We start from the raw sequence: 17,316 nt of genomic DNA on the forward strand, positions 1-17,316 counted from the left end.
CTCCCTAGGGTGAGAAGCTTGGTCTTATAAAGCCCTTGCTGAGCAGTTCGTTAAGTTGACCGGATAGTTCTTGCATCTCTGCAGGTGCTAGGTGATAGGGCGATTTGGCTATGGGGGCAGCCCCTGGAACTAAGTCGATTTGGAACTCGACTTGACGTTGTGGAGGTAATGCTGGGAGTTCTTCTGAAAAGATGTTGGGAAAGTCGCGCACTATTGGGATGTTCTGAATGTCCTTCGTTTCTTGGCTCACATCGACAACATGAGCAAGGAATGCATGACATTCCTTTCGCAAGAATTTCTGAGCTTGGATGCTCGAGATGATACGAAGGTTCGTGCCGGGTTTGTCACCATAAACTACTAAGGTTTCGCCAGACAACGGATTAAGGCGAACCGCGTTTTCGTAACACATGATATCGGCACGATGAAGACTCAACCAATCCATGCCGATAATGACATCGAAACTTTTAATTGAGACCGGCATGAGATCGATCGAAAATGAATGGCTATCTAACGTTAGGGTACACCCTATGAATATACTGTTAGTGCTCTATGTCTTTCCATTAGCCATTTCTACAGTGAACGGTTCATTAAGTGCTCGTGATTTTTGCTTAAGTAAGTGAGAAAATTTTTGGTTCACGAAACTCCTCTCCGCTCCACTATCAAATAGAATGCATGCATAAGAGTTATCGAGGAGGAACGTACCAGTGACCACTGTGGGGTCGGCAACCACTTCCTCATGACTTATGGCCAAAACTCATCCTACTCCACCGGCATTTCCTGCCTTCTAGTAGTTCCTCTTGAAATTGCCCACCTCGCCGCAATTGTAGCAAGTTTGGCCCACTCCAGCGCCGGGGACCTGGGTGATTGGCTTCGCCGGAGATTTGCAGAAACGGGTTATGTGTCCCTTCCCGTTGCAGTTCAGACACTGCATCTCTCGGTAGGCGCCGACATGATGGAAGTTGCACTTGTTGCACTTAGGCAAACTTCCAGCGTACTGCTTTACCGGAGCAGCAGCGGCAGGTGCTATCGCAGCATGTACTACCACGACCTGCTGCTTTTTGGCAGCCTTAGCCTTCTTCTTCTCATCCCAAAACTTCCTCTTGTAGTCAACGGTCCTTGCAGGTTCTGAGATGGCTAGGGTAGTTGTTGTTGCGGCCGGGATACGAACCCCATGGTCTATGAGCCGATGTGCCAATCGCTTGGCACTATCAAATGTAGTGGGGTGTGATGCTAAGACATTTCCCTGGTATGATGGCACCAACCCCCATATGTATCTCTTAATCTTCTTTCCCTCTGTATGAACCATGTTGGGATAGAGGGCCACCAGCTCATAGAATCTGGCGGTATAGGCGGTTACGTTGGAGCCCTTCATGGTTAGGCTCCATAGCTCTTCCTCCAGCTTTTGGATCTTGCCCCTCGGGCAGTACTCCTCAATCATGAGGTCTTTCAATGTATCCTAGCCCATAGCATTAGCCACTATGAGAGATAGCGACTCAACATGGCTATTCCACCATGTTAGGGCTTTCGTTTCAAAGGTGCAAGCAGCAAACTTGACCTTGCTCTCCTCTGAACAAGAGCAGATTTCGAAAACCGATTCGGTTTTCTTGAACCATTGCAAGAAGGCAATGACTCCACCAGTTCCTTTGAAGGACAATGGTGTCACACCCCGAAACCTAGTGTGGAAACGTTCCGGGGTGGAGGTGACTTCATGTTAAGTATCACAACCAATATACATAGTAAGCGAAGTAAACAAACATTACATTACATATTAGAATTTACATTTGTTTGAAAGTAAAAAGTTACAAGTGTTATACATATGTATATATGTTCAAAAGTAAAGACGTGTCTTCTACGTACTCCATCTTCGCCAAAAGGATTGTTGGGTACCTGTCTAATGCTGACCTGAGAATACAAGCAGTTTGAAAATCAGCATAAAGCTGGTGAGTTCATAAGCGGTTTTGTTTTCTGAAAAATGAACAAGTTTCCTTTCGGTTTCTGAAAAACTTACGAATCCAAGAAAATCCCATATTTTCTTATATGTAAAGTTTGCTTATCTATTTTGTTACACAAATCTGGTTATGAACAACTGTTATCCCAGGAAAATCCCATATTTTCCTAAAAGTTGGTTACCGAACTGAAATGTAATGTAAAAGATGTATTCTGAAAATCTGGTTATCCATGTGAAGTGTATTAGTTTTTATCATGTATATAAAACTAATAAGTATAAAGTAAACTAGTCACTAACCCATTATTACTAACAAGTAAATCTCTGTTATCCAAAATTGCAAGTTCCATAACCATACGATAGACTAGATATGGCAATAAGTAGTCACAATCACTTTATGACTTTCGTCACCCTTGAACCTTTTGGTTCAGCTGTAGCTAGCAGCCAGGTGTGGGGTAGTCAGCCCCGTATAGATCTATACACTCAAGTCACGCTCCCTATCTAAGAGATTCTGGTTACGAGGGCGGTCCTCCATTCACGTATCTCTGTGGATTGTTTCCGATGACGTGTCTCCAATTTATAGGAATAACAAATTTACTAGTAATAATACAGAAAATCTATTACAGACAGTGAATCCACCATTCGCGTATCTCTGTGGAGTGTTACCGAGGACAAATCAAATGTACCAATATGTTGCTTTTAACAATAATGATATAGAACTATTCATTTGTGAAATATAAAACATAACAGTTTATAAAGAGTTTCACAAATAGCTTGAAAAGTGACTGTACAGGTTTAACGTTTGGTTAAGACTGTTTTCCAATGTTAAAAGCATGTGATTATCAAACATTTTAAATGTCATAAATAGTTTAATTACAAGATATTCTTGTACTTTTGCTTGTATTCTCCCCCTGAAAACATTGAAAAACACTGAAAAATGGTAGGGGTATGAACTAACCAGTCGAGGAACGTGTCGTCTAGGATGCTAAGTGTCAGATCGGGGCTTGATAACGCGTGAGGTTCCTATGTAATATGAAATGATACAAAATTGTATCTAATTAGACTTCAAACCACTAATTAGGTAAGATTAAACACTTCTAGACGCGAAAACACTTCAATTCAAGTGTTTGAAGTGACCCGGGTAGCATCTATTGATAAGTATGGCTTGGATATGGAGTTTACTCTTCAAGAGTAACTCCTTTAGGAGTTTACGGTCCAAATGACCCACGCCCCATGATTTTACGATCATAAACTCATGGTGGGGGTGTTCTTGGTTGCTAAATGGCCTTATCACTCATGAGGGTTGATGCTAGGCTTGGTTTCAATGCATTTGAATGAGATTTGAACATCCTAAGGACAATTTGAGGAGTTAACGGCAGTAAACTTTGAGTTTACGGCAGTAAACTCTTATGTGCCATGTCTTAAGGTGTTTTGGTGGTCCTAGGTAAATTACAATGCACATAGGAAGGTTCTAGGGTTGATTCCATGGCTTAGGAAGTGATTCGGACTTGAATTGACCTTGGAATAGTAGTTTACGGTCTATGAAGATGTTCTTGGGAGTTTACTACCTTAAACACATGAGTTTACAACCGTAAACTCATGTTTGTCCATGATTCATGGGTTTTAGTGGTTGTAGGTTAAGCATACAAAGTTCTAGGTTCAATTCCAAGCCATACAAGGTGTTAAAGGCACTTTAACACCTATTGGAGGAGTTTATGGTCTAAGGAGGTATGTTTACAGTCCAAGAATGTTCTTGGGCTGTAAACTGAAGTTTGCCCCATTTGTGTATGTTTTGGTGCATTTCTTGAAGGATTATAAGGTTCTATGCACTCACAGAAGTTTGTTGGAGGTGTTTAGGGGTATTTTGATACTTTAAAAGGAGTTTATGGTCCATGAATGTGGGTTTACTGTCCAAGCATGTTCTTGGGCCGTAAACTAATGTCCAATACTCAAATGGTATGATTTTGGGGTCCTAAGCTCATGTATGCAAGTTTTTAAGCCATATCTAAGCACTAGAAGAGGTTTGGAGGGGTTTTGGGGCTTCAAAACCCTCTTCAAAACCCGTTCACGGTTTTGGGAGGGTCCCCAAACCGTAAACACATGTTTTTGAGTGTTTTGAGAGTTTCAAACATGAATTTGCATGCCAATCAATGTAAAGACCGAAAAATACAACCAATTTTAAATTTTTCAAAAACAGCTCGATTCCATTAAATCTTGACAAAAAGGTTTTCAATATAAAACATTTAACGTATTCCCAGAATCACATTACTACAAAATCATGAGGAGCGGTACGATCACGCCTTCGCCTTGCCACAGTCTCCTGAAGAACCTAAAAAACATAAAACCACAACTGTAAGCCCGAAAGCTTAGTGAGATATCCCCAAAATACCAACCACATACACTATATGCATAACATGCCACAAGATATCTGGTCACAAAAAAGCCATGCACTTCGAGTCTGCAGTGTGATTGGTCCGCCCGCACCGGGCCTTCAATCCACCTGGTCCACTCTTTGAGTCTACAGTATGACTGGTCCGCCCACACCGGGCCTTCAGTCTGCCTGGTCCACTCTCCGAGCCTCGGCACGTCTGGTCCGCCCTCATGGGGCCTACAGCCTATCCGGACCGCTTGCTGGGCCTTCGGAACAACCGGTCCGCCCTGGGTATCTTGGCCTACAGCACAAAGCAGGACCCGCCTCAACCCAACTCCAATCCAAACAACCATGTGCACATATACATACAATCATATAGAAATTCACAGTCAACAAGCAGATCAAATAGATCACATAACATATCATCATCCTAACCAGGATACCGACCTAACAGGTCACTAGCATAGCATCTCCCTATCTCTCAGGATACCGATCTCAATCAGGTCTCTAACATATACCATCCTAGCTCTCAGGATGCAAACATATCACAACAACAACATAACAACAACTACCCGGATCTCAATCCGATAAGGGCCGACCTTGGTGCCTTAGACCCTGTTGATATAGTGAGGATAACTCACCTCGCGAATGCGGATACTCTAAACTGAAGAAGCAGACTCTTGAACCACCAACTCATCGCAAATCCCGAACTAACCATCATAACAAATAAACATTAGGTCAAACATACTTCCACATATCGGACCAAGACCAAAATCCAAATCTCATACAAAGTCCAACATTGGCCCAATTTACCAAATTGGGCCCACTTCACCAAATGGGCCTAGAACCAAAGTCCATAACAATAATTGGGCCCAAAACACTTTGTCCATAAATTTCCAGACTTGGCCCAACAACCAACTGCCCACCAACGGCCCAAACTCAAAGCCCAAAAATGAAAGTCCAACAGGAGGAGTACGCTGGGCGTACCCTCCTTGGTATGCGGGGCGTACAACATTGACTCGCAAAGGGAATCGGGGCACTGGCCCGCTACGCGGGGCGTAACCCTGATGCTCAACAAATCCACATAATGACTTAATGGTTTAAGCTCTTAAGCCCAAACTTCAGATCCTTAAGCCAAAAATGATTAGAACCCATAAAGTCTCAGACTTTATCACTTGGGACGTCCTTAAGCTCTTAATCCAAGGTCTTAATCCATTAAGACCTATATATCTCACACATGGAACAACTACAGCCCTTGGGACCTCATTTTTCTCACTCAAGACCTCCCCACAGGTCTGAAAGGACAGATAATCTTGACCAAATCGAAATATGCAACAAGGTGAGGACTTTTGGGACAAGAATGGGGACAAAGCTTCAAAATACATAGATCTATACAATATGAAGGCCAAGCAAGAAGCTTTATACCTCAAACAAGCTCCAAAGGATGGTATCTCTTCAGATCTACAAGCTCCAATCGTCCCTCTTCTTCCTTGACAACTTCTCTTTTCTCCTTCAAGCCTTTCTTTTGCCAAAATAAGCTTTCCAAGGTCAAACACACCCAAATAACAGAGGGAATACGAGATCTAGGGTTTTCTGAGGTTAAGGATGAGCATAAGGAGGCTAAGGGGTGAACCAACATGTTCCTTATATAGTGGCTGACCCAAAATTAGGGTTTGGAGTTTCTGAGAGTACGTTGGGCGTACCTCTAGTACGTTGGGCGTACTCACCTGGCCATCCCGCATACATTACAACATTACGTTGGGCGTACGTCCAGCTTACGCTGGGCGTACCCAGCCAGACTTCAAAACACATGTATGCCATGCATGCATGGGACCCTTCTTCCACTTATACCACAACGAGCTATAAACAATGATCAACTTTAAAACACCACAACTCCTCCAATCTAAACCCGCTCCCAAATAACTTTACATTCATACGGGGTGACGCGAAGCCCAAAGCTTCTAACACATACGCCAGCCCGAAACCTTCTCGGTTGAAACTCATTTCTCGAAAAAGGACCAGAATTAACCTTCCTCTTAAATCTCAGGGACTCATAATTACACACTTAAAGAACGGGGTGTTACAATCAAGTTAAACAATAAGTTAGGATGGAGTACATACCAAATTGAGGCTTGAAATGGGGTTTTTGGATCAATTTCGACTTCTAGAGAGAGATAGTAGTGAGAGAAAGTGATTTAAGGGAGAGAAAAAGCCTCCTCTCAATCCCTTATATAGGGGTTGAGTTTATGGCCCGGTGGAATTCTACCCGACACTGACGTTAGACGAGGCTTTTGGTCGCACCCGATTAAGTTGCCATAACCCGATATGGTTGAAACTAAAAATTCTCTAATTATTAATTTAGAATATTTTCTTGAGTTATTATCATGTTTGAACACCCGTTAAGTCATAATAAACGACCCAAATTTAATGACTTAATGGAGACTGGCATAAGATCAATGTGAAAAGAATGGTCGTTCAGGGTAAGGGTACAACCTATGAAAATGTCGCTAGCATTTTCTTTCTCACCGTTAGCCATTTCGACGGTAAACGTTTCGGTTAATGGTTGGGGATTATGTTTAAGGTTATGCTTGAATGAATGACTAACAAAGCTTCTTTTGGCACCCGAATCGAAAAGAATACTAGCATAAGAGTTGTCGAGAAGGAACGTACCCGAGACAACGGTGGGATCGGCGACTGCCTCTTCTCGTCCCATGGCTAGGACTCTCCCGGTGTTATCAGCTGTCGCCTTCTTGGGTCAGTTTCTCTTGAAATGCCCGACTTCTCCACAATTGTAGCAGGCCTGACCAACACCTGCTCTGGAAGATTGATTGGCTGATTGGGCTGGTGCTTTGCAGAATCGAATCGTATGCCCTTTTTTACCACAGTTGGTGCATGAAAGTTCAAGGCAGGGCCAGGGTTATGGTGGTATTTACACTTTTCACATTGGGGAAGGTTACCAACATACCTACTTGTAGGTGTTTGAGCTGTGGATCCCACGGCAGAAGCAACAGCAGGAATAGTAGCAGCATGGACTGCTACAGTCTGTTGTTTCTTTGAGGATCCTTGAGAAGGCTTCCTCGTGGTCATCACTGTGGTCAATCAGAGTCTGGGCTAAGCTTTTGGCACTGTCATATGTATCCGACCTCGCAGATAAGACATTTCCTTTGGTCGGTTGGGTTAGCCCCCAGATGAATCTCTCGATCTTTTTACTCTCCGGGGTAACCAATCCCAGACAGAGTTGCGCTAGGTCATCGAATCTAGAAGTGTAGGCGGCGATATCGGAACCTTTCGTCTTCAGGTTCCAGAGCTCATGCTCCAGCTTCTGTATTTCGCCCCGAGGGCAGTACTCAGCTAGAAGAAGTTCCTTCATGGCCTCCCAACCCATGGCATTAGCTACAGGTAGAGTTAAGGATTTGACTCGGCCGTTCCACCAAGTCAAGGCTTTATCGGTGAAGGTACAAGCGGCGAACTTCACCTTATCAGACTCCGAACAAGCACAGATTTCAAAGATAGATTCGATTTTCTCGAACCATCGGGTGAGGGAAATGACACCTCCAGTGCCATCGAAGGACGTGGGTTTCGCGTTCATGAAATCTTTATAGGAACACTCCTTTCGGTGTCCCTGGCTACCTTCTTGGTTTTGAGGTTGGGGACCACGTCCTGAACCACCTGGGTTTATTTGCGACATGGCGGCTACTACTACGGCTGTAACAGCTGCTTGGAACATTACAGGATCAAATTGAGGAGGAGATGGTGGCGGAGGAGGATTGTTGTTCTTTGAGCTAGGTCTCTTTCTTGGAGGCATCTTGATCTATAAAGACCAGGAAAGAGAGGATGGTAAGTCCTCTGAACTGAATCAAGAGATATGACAGATATTGAATTCTATTAAGCGATAAAGTAGGAATGAGTTATCAAAGCAGATAAATTATCGCTAAAAGAATGATCGAGGAGCAATGTTAGAATGAGGATTTCTTTAACGAAGTTGGCTCCAGAAATACTCCCATAGTATTTCGTGATTCGCTGCGACGACGGCTCATTGTTTGGGTATTGGGTAAGTTTTAGGCATGCTGAACACTACAGTCACTCCCAAGCACATGTTGGCCGTGTCTCGAATGAATATAGTTGGCCAGGCTATATTGATCCTAAACACGACTACATAACTGCTCAGGTTTAACCACAGCGTACAACACCCATTTACTTATGTTTTGTTCTACTTGTAGTTACGGATTTCGACGGTTAGATATACTTGTATACTTTTGAAAATACTTTTATTTTAAATTATACTTTTAGTTCAGAGCACTTAGGCCCCTTTAGTGTTTATAGTCTTATACCATGTAAGGTTTGGTATACTTAGTTCACTATAAACAAGGGCTCTGATACCAATCTGTCACACCCCGAAACCCAGGGCGGAAACGTTCCGGGGCGGAGGTGACTTCATGTTAAGTATCACAACCAATGTACATAGTAAGCGAAGTAAACAAACATTACATTACATATTAGAATTTACATTTGTTTGAAAGTAAAAAGTTACAAGTGTTATACATATGTATATATGTTCAAAAGTAAAGACGTGTCTTCTACGAACTCCATCTTCGCCAAAAGGATTGTTGAGTACCTGTCTAATGCTGACCTGAGAATACAAGCAGTTTGAAAATCAGCATAAAGCTGGTGAGTTCATAAGTGGTTTGGTTTTCTGAAAAATGGACAAGTTTCCTTTCGGTTTCTGAAAAAGTTACGAATCTAAAAAAATCTCATATTTTCTTATATGTAAAGTTTTCTTATCTGTTTTGTTACACAATCTGGTCATGAACAACTGTTATCCCAGAAAAATCCCATATTTTCCTAAAAGTTGGTTACCGAACTGAAATGTAATGTAAAAGATGTATTCTGAAAACCTGGTTATCCATGTGAAATGTATTAGTTTTATCATGTATATAAAACTAATAAGTATAAAGTAAACTAGTCACTAACCCATTATTACTAACAAGTAAATCTCTGTTATCCAAAATTACGAGTTCCATAACCATACGATAGACTAGATATGGCAATAAGTAGTCCACATCACTTTATGACTTTCGTCACCCTTGAACCTTTCGGTTCGGCTGTAGCTAGCAGCCAAGTGTGGGGTAGTCAGCCCCGTATAGATCTATACACTCAAGTCACACTCCTTATCTAAGAGATTCTGGTTACGGGGACGGTCCTCCACTCGCGTATCTCTGTCGAGTGTTTCCGAGGACGTGTCTCCAATTTATAGGAATAACAAATTTACTAGTAATAATACATAAAACCTATTACAAACAGTGAATCCTCCATTCGCGTATCTCTGTGGAGTGTTACCGAGGACAAATCAAACGTACCAATATGTTTCTTTTAACAATAATGATATAGAACTATTCATTTGTGAAATATAAAACATAACAGTTTATAAAGAGTTTCACAAATAGCTTGAAAAGTGACTGTACAGGTTTAACGTTTGGTTAATACTGTTTTCCAAAGTTAAAAGCATGTGATTATCAAACATTTTAAATGTAATAAATAGTTTAAGTACAAGATATTCTTGTACTTTTGCTTGTATTCTCCCCCTGAAAACATTGAAAAACACTGAAAAAGGGTAGGGGTATGAACTCACCAGTCGAGGAACGTGTCGTCTAGGATGCTAAGTGTCAGATCGGGGCTTGATAACGCGTGAGGTTCCTATGTAATATGAAAGGATACACAATTGTATCTAATTAGATTTCAAACCACTAATTAGATAAGATTAAACACTTCTAGACGCGAAAACACTTCAATTCAAGTGTTTGGAGTGACCCGGGTAGCATCTATGGATGAGTATGGCTTGGATATGGAGTTTACAGACCAAATGACCCACTCCCCACGAGTTTACGGCTGTAAACTCATGATGGGGTGTTCTTGGTTGCTAAATAGCCTTATCACTCATGAGGGTTGATGCTAGGCTTGGTTTCAATGCATTTGAATGAGATTTGAACATCCTAAGGACAATTTGAGGAGTTTACGGCAGTAAACTATAAGTTTAAGGCCGTAAACTCTTATGTGCCATGTCTTAAGGTGTTTTGGTGGTCCTAGGTAAATTACAATGCACATAAGAAGGTTCTAGGGTTGATTCCATGGCTTAGGAAGTGATTGGGACTTGAATTGACCTTGGAATAGTATTTTACGGTCTATGAAGATGTTCTTGGGAGTTTACTACCTTAAACACATGATTTTACAACCGTAAACTCATGTTTGTCCATGATTCATGGGTTTTAGTGGTTGTAGGTTAAGCATACAAAGTTTTAGGTTCAATTCCAAGCCATACAAGGTGTTAAAGGCACTTTAACACCTATTGGAGGAGTTTATGGTCTAAGGAGGTAGGTTTACGGTCCAAGAATGTTCTTGGGCTGTAAACTGAAGTTTGCCCCATTTGTGTATGTTTTGGTGCACTTCTTGAAGGATTATAAGGTTCTATGCACTCATGGAAGTTTGTTGGAGGTGTTTAGGGGTATTTTGACACTTTAAAAGGAGTTTATGGTCCATGAATGTGGGTTTACGGTCCAAGCATGTTCTTGGGTCGTAAACTCATGTCCAATACTCAAATGGTATGATTTTGGGGTCCTAAGTTCATGTATGCAAGTTTTTAAGCCATATCTAAGCACTAGAAGAGGTTTGGAGGGGTTTTGGGGCTTCAAAACCCTCTTTAAGGGTGTTCACGGTTTTAGGAGGGTCCCCAAACCGTAAACACATGTTTATGGGTGTTTTGAGAGTTTCAAACATGAACTTGCATGCCAATCAAGTTAAACAACAAGTTAGGATGGAGTACATACCAAATTGAGGCTTGAAATGGGGTTTTTGGATCAATTTCGAGTTCTAGAGAGAGAGAGAGTAGTGAGAGAAAGTGATTTAAGGGAGAGAAAAAGCTTCAAAATGATGTATCTCAATCCCTTATATAGGGGTTGAGTTTATGGCCCGGTGGAATTCTACCCGATACTGACGTTAGACGAGGCTTTTGGTCGCACCCAATTAAGTTGCCGTAACCCGATATGGTTGAAACTAAAAATTCTCTAATTATTAATTTAGAATATTTTCTTGAGTTATTATCATGTTTGAACACCCGTTAAGTCATAATAAACGACCCAAATTTAATGACTTAATGGAGACTGGCATAAGATCAATGGAAAAAGAATGGTCGTTCAGGGTAAGGGTACAACCTATGAAAATGTCGCTAGCATTTTCTTTCTCACCATTAGCCATTTCGACGCTAAACGTTTCGGTTAATGGTTGGGGATTATGTTTAAGGTTATGCTTGAACGAATGACTAACAAAGCTTCTTTCGGCACCCGAATTGAAAAGAATACTAGCATAAGAGTTGTCGAGAAGGAACGTACCCGAGACAACGGTGGGATCGGCGACTGCCTCTTCTCGTCCCATGGCTAGGACTCTCCCGGTGTTATCAGCTGTCGCCTTCTTGGGGCAGTTTCTCTTGAAATGCCCGACTTCTCCACAATTGTAGCAGGCCTGACCAACACCTGCTCTGGAAGATTGATTGGCTGATTGGGCTGGTGCTTTGCAGAATCGAATCGTATGCCCTTTTTTACCACAGTTGGTGCATGAAAGTTCAAGGCAGGGCCAGGGTTATGGTGGTATTTACACTTTTCACATTGGGGAAGGTTACCAACATACCTACTTGTAGGTGTTTGAGCTGTGGATCCCACGGCAGAAGCAACAACAGGAATAGTAGCAGCATGGACTGCTAAAGTCTGTTGTTTCTTTGAGAATCCTTGAGAAGGCTTCCTCGTGGTCATCAATGTGGTCAATCAGAGTCTGGGCTAAGCTTTTGGCACTGTCATATGTATCCGACCTCGCAAATAAGACATTTCCTTTGGTCGGTTGGGTCGGCCCCCAGATGAATCTCTCGATCTTTTTACTCTCCGGGGTAACCAATCCCAGACAGAGTAGCGCTAGGTCATCGAATCTAGAAGTGTAGGTGGCGATATCGGAACCTTTCGTCTTCAGGTTCCAGAGCTCATGCTCCAGCTTCTGTATTTCGCCCCGAGGGCAGTACTCAGCTAGAAGAAGTTCCTTCATGGCCTCCCAACCCATGGCATTAGCTACAAGTAGAGTTAAGGATTTGACTCGGCCGTTCCACCAAGTCAAGGCTTTATCGGTGAAGGTACAAGTGGCAAACTTCACCTTATCAGACTCCGAACAAGCACAGATTTCAAAGAGAGATTCTATTTTCTCGAACCATCGGGTGAGGGAAATGACACCTCCAGTGCCATCGAAGGACGTGGGTTTCGCGTTCATGAAATCTTTATAGGAACACTCCTTTCGGTGTCCCTGGCTACCTTCTTGGTTTTGAGGTTGGGGACCACCTCCTGAACCACCTGGGTTCATTTGCGACATGGCTGCTGCTACTGCGGCTGTAAAAGCTGCCTGGAACATTACAGGATCAAATTGAGGAGGAGGTGGTGGCGGAGGAGGATTGTTGTTCTTTGAGCTAGGTCTCTTTCTTGGAGGCATCTTGATCTATAAAGACCAGGAAAGAGAGGATGGTAAGTCCTCTGAACTGAATCAAGAGATATGACAGATATTGAATTCTATTAAGCGATAAAGCAGGAATGAGTTATCAAAGCAGATAAATTATCGCTAAAAGAATGATCGAGGAGCAACGTTAGAATGAGGATTTCTTTAACGAAGTTGGCTCCAGAAATACTCCCATAGTATTTCGTGATTCGCTGCGACGACGGCTCATTGTTTGGGTATTGGGTAAGTTTTAGGCATGCTGAACACTACAGTCACTCCCAAGCACATGTTGGCCGTGTCTCGAATGAATATAGTTGGCCAGGCTATATTGATCCTAAACACGATGTCACACCCCAAAACCAAGAACGGCGGAAACGTTCTGGGGCGGAGGACGTCATGTATAGTATCACAACACAGTAAATGTAAATAAGCAAACAACATCATCCATTGCATTAAATATAAAATTTTAATACAAGTGTGTTCTGTACAGTTATAGACACCAAAAATAATGTAACACAAAATAATATGAGACGGGTCTTGAATGCACTCCATCTTCTCAAAAGCTGGTCTCGATACCTGTCTACTGATGACCTGAGAATACAAGTTATTTTGAAAGAGTTTATCAGCATTAAGCTGGTGAGTTCATAAGTATTTTAGTGTCAATGTTCCTTGTCAAAAACGTTTGAACCTGTCTCAATGTATAAGTTTGTAAAAATGTAAGTAAATGTTTGAAAGTGTTTGTAAAAGTTTGAATCTCTCAGAAAATCCTATATTTTCTATAAAAGTAACCTTCTACCAAGGCTTAACTGTCTGGTATACTCGTTTGATGTAAAAGTGTGTAATTACCCAAGTATAACTATCATTTGATAAAATATAGTTTGTACATTAATGCTTTAAGTGAGATTATCACTAAGATATGTAATGGGTAAATCATTGTAGTACTGTAGCTTTGTATAATGAGAGCTACTGCTGTACTAATTACTACTACCTTAAACCGGATTTATATTAAGGTATAATGTGATAAATTGCACCATGCTATCGACTGGTAACAACGACATAATGAGTGGTCGTAATAAAAGAAATGACGTTTGGCACCCGCAGACCTGCAGGTCCGGCTGTAGCTAGCAGCAAGGTGTAGGATAGTCAATCCAGTATAGATCTATACGCAAACCCACGCTCTCCCTCCAAGAGAATTCTGGCTACAACTCGGGCCATGATATTTAAGGCATGCTCCGACACAGTGGATCACAATTATTAACGTAGTCATGTATATGTAAGGTTTCTCGTTCTAGTATAGTTGTATATGTTCGTGTTTCTAGTATAACTGTATATGTACTTGTTTCTAGTATAGCTGTATATGTACTTGTTTCTCGTATAGCTGTATATGTACTTGTTTCTCGTATAGCTGTATATGTACTTGTTTCTCGTATAGCTGCATATGTACTTGTTTCTAGTATAGCTGTATATGTACTTGTTTCTAGTATAGCTGTATATGTACTTGTTTCTCGTATAGCTGTATATGTACTTGTTTCTAGTATAGCTGTATATGTACTTGTTTCTCATATAGCTGTATATGTACTTGTTTCTAGTATAGCTGTATATGTACTTGTTTCTAGTATAGCTGTATATGTACTTGTTTCTAGTATAGCTGTATATGTACTTGTTTCTAGTATAGCTGTATATGAACCTGTGTTACCCCGATGGTAACTAACTATTGATGTACTGATAAGTATGAATATGGAAGTACTTTTATGTCTATATATGTATATATGATATATAAGTAATATTGAAACGACCTTCGGATGGTCACCCGAAATCCCACCAGACCACATCTCAAGGCGCGAAAAGGAAATAGGGCGGATGGCCTTCCTAAGCCCTTTAAACATTATTTATATATCTATACATATATGGGCATGCAATTGAATATATAAAAAGCATAAATAAGTTTTCATAAGACATTTGAAGCATAAAATATAATTTCAAGAGAAGATCGACTTGATGTCGATCTATAAAACAATTTGAAGGCATAAGTTGGTAAAACAGTTTAAGTATAAGAAGCATTTGTTCGAATCACAGTCTATAAATAAGTTTGGATAGTAAAAGGGTTTGTAAAACATTTCAAAGTAAAGTAGTTTGATAAACAGTTTGAACAGTGGTAAAAATCGTTGTTTTCCTAGTTATTAATCACATGTGATTAAATGCAATCACATGTTATTGAAGCAATAACTATAAGTATTTGACTTGTATTCCCCCCCCCCATAAAGTATTTAAAACATTTAAAATCATTTCAAAGGTTGATTTAAGGGGTATGAACTCACTTGTGGTGAGCTGTTTGAATTGCAGTGTCGGATACCGTGCTAGGTGGCAAACGGAGACTTGTTTACACGCACGAGCGTAGTTATCATATAATAAGCATATATATAACTAATTAGACAAATAATAACTTAATAAATAAGTTAAGACACTTAGGAAACATGTAAACACTTTTTATAAGTGTTTAAGGTCCAAATGGTTGCATCTAAGTTGCTACGGGACAAGGCAAAAGGGTTTGAAACATTAAATGGCCTTGCATAAGAGTTCACCACCCAACAAACCCCACCCTTTGGAGTTTACGTCCGTAAACTCATGGGTTTATGGCCGTGAACTCCTCACATGGTGGTTTTGGGTGTTTTAAAGTGCTATCTTGATCCTAGAACACTCCTAGCTTTGTTGGAATAACACATCAAGTAGTTTAAGGCCCTAGAATGCTCCATAGGGGAGTTTACGGCCTAAAGTCCATTCACCCTAGAGTTTACGGCCGTAAACTCCTATGGGGTGATGGCTTTTAATTGTTTTGAGGCACTTACACATCAAGGATGGCTTCCATGATTTTATCTAAGGCTAATGGGGACAAGAGGCACACTTTTGTGCCTTCACTTGCAGTTTACGGCCCAAGATATGTTCCTTGGCCGTAAACTCCTTTTAAGGAGTGATTTTGATGTCTTTTTCTCTCCATTCAAGTCCTAGGTGTTCAAGGTAATTGTCTTAAGGCCTAAGGTGTGCTTGGAATGCTTTTTACCCTAGGAAAAGGGGTTTACGGCCCAAGAGATGTTCTTGGCCGTAAACTCCTATAAACTTATGATTTTGATGGGTTTTGATGTCCTAAATAAGCACAAGCATTTGAGGTTTAAAGTTCTTAGGCTTAAGGGGGTGGTTTAGGGCACTAAATGCCCTTGAAAAGGGGTTTACGGCCCAAGGAAGTTCCTTGGCCGTAAACTCCAATAACTTGTGTTTCTTGGTTGCTTTTTAGTCCCAAATGTTTATACACTAACCCCTAAACAAGTTGTCTAACAAGGAATCGGGACTAGGAAGCCTTTAGGCTCCGTTTTGGAGTTTACTCCCCAAGAACGTTCTTGGGCGGTAAACTCCCGGATCTTGTAATCTAAACATGTTATTGATGTTAATAAGCATCTAACATGTATTGAAACACATTTAGTAAAGTAGACTCACAATATGGGATGAAACCCGAAGATCCGTCAGAGAGAATATAGCTTTTCTCTATTTGGAATTGTAAATAATGAATTAATTTAATTCAGAAAACTATTTATAGTCCTGGAATATTTTGGCAGAAGATATTTTTATTCCTGATATTGGACTGAAACATTATGAAACTTGGAATGCTCAAATTTCACAAAACCAGGAGTATCCACTCTCCTGATATCTCCTTAAACATAAACCCTAATGTACACAAACTTGTTCGGAAAAGTATGAAAATCACCGAAACTGAACTGGCTTCTATTGAATAGATGGTGTTCGTACAATGGAAATTTCGGGTTGTCACATCATCCCCCTGTTAGAGGGAATTTCGTCCCGAAATTAGAATTTAAGCAAATAAAAGTTACAAACAATTAAGCGAAAAGATGAGGGTATTTCAACTTCATCTGATCCTCGCGTTCCCAAGTGAATTCCGGTCCTCGCTTGGCGTTCCAGCGAACCTTCACGATAGGGATACGACTTTGTTTCGTCTGCTTGACCTCACGGTCCATGATCTCTACAGGTTCTTCCACGAAGTTGAGGCTCTCGTTGATCTCAATCTCGTCGAGTGGGATTACGAGAGTCTCGTCGGACAGACACTTTTTCAAGTTAGATACGTGGAATGTAGAATGTATGTTACGAAGTGTGTCGGGTAGGTCGAGTTTGTAAGCTACGGGGCCGACTCTGGCAAGAATCTCGAAAGGCCCTATGTACCTCGGATTTAGCTTCCCACGCTTGCCGAAGCGTATCAAGCCTTTCCAGGGTGAGACCTTGAGAAGGACTCAGTCTCCCACCTGAAATTCCAAAGGTTTTCTTCGTTTATCGGCGTAGCTCTTCTGTCGGTCTCTAGAGGCTTTCAGTCGTTCACGGATCTGAACGATTTTCTCTGTCGTTTCCCGAATGATTTCCGGACCGGTGAGAGTACTGTCGGAAGCTTTCCCCCTTGCTAATTGGGTATCACCCACCT

Source organism: Lactuca sativa, chromosome 6 (genome assembly GCF_002870075.4).
Source record: "Lactuca sativa cultivar Salinas chromosome 6, Lsat_Salinas_v11, whole genome shotgun sequence".
In the NCBI taxonomy this organism is placed as follows: Eukaryota; Viridiplantae; Streptophyta; class Magnoliopsida; order Asterales; family Asteraceae; genus Lactuca; species Lactuca sativa.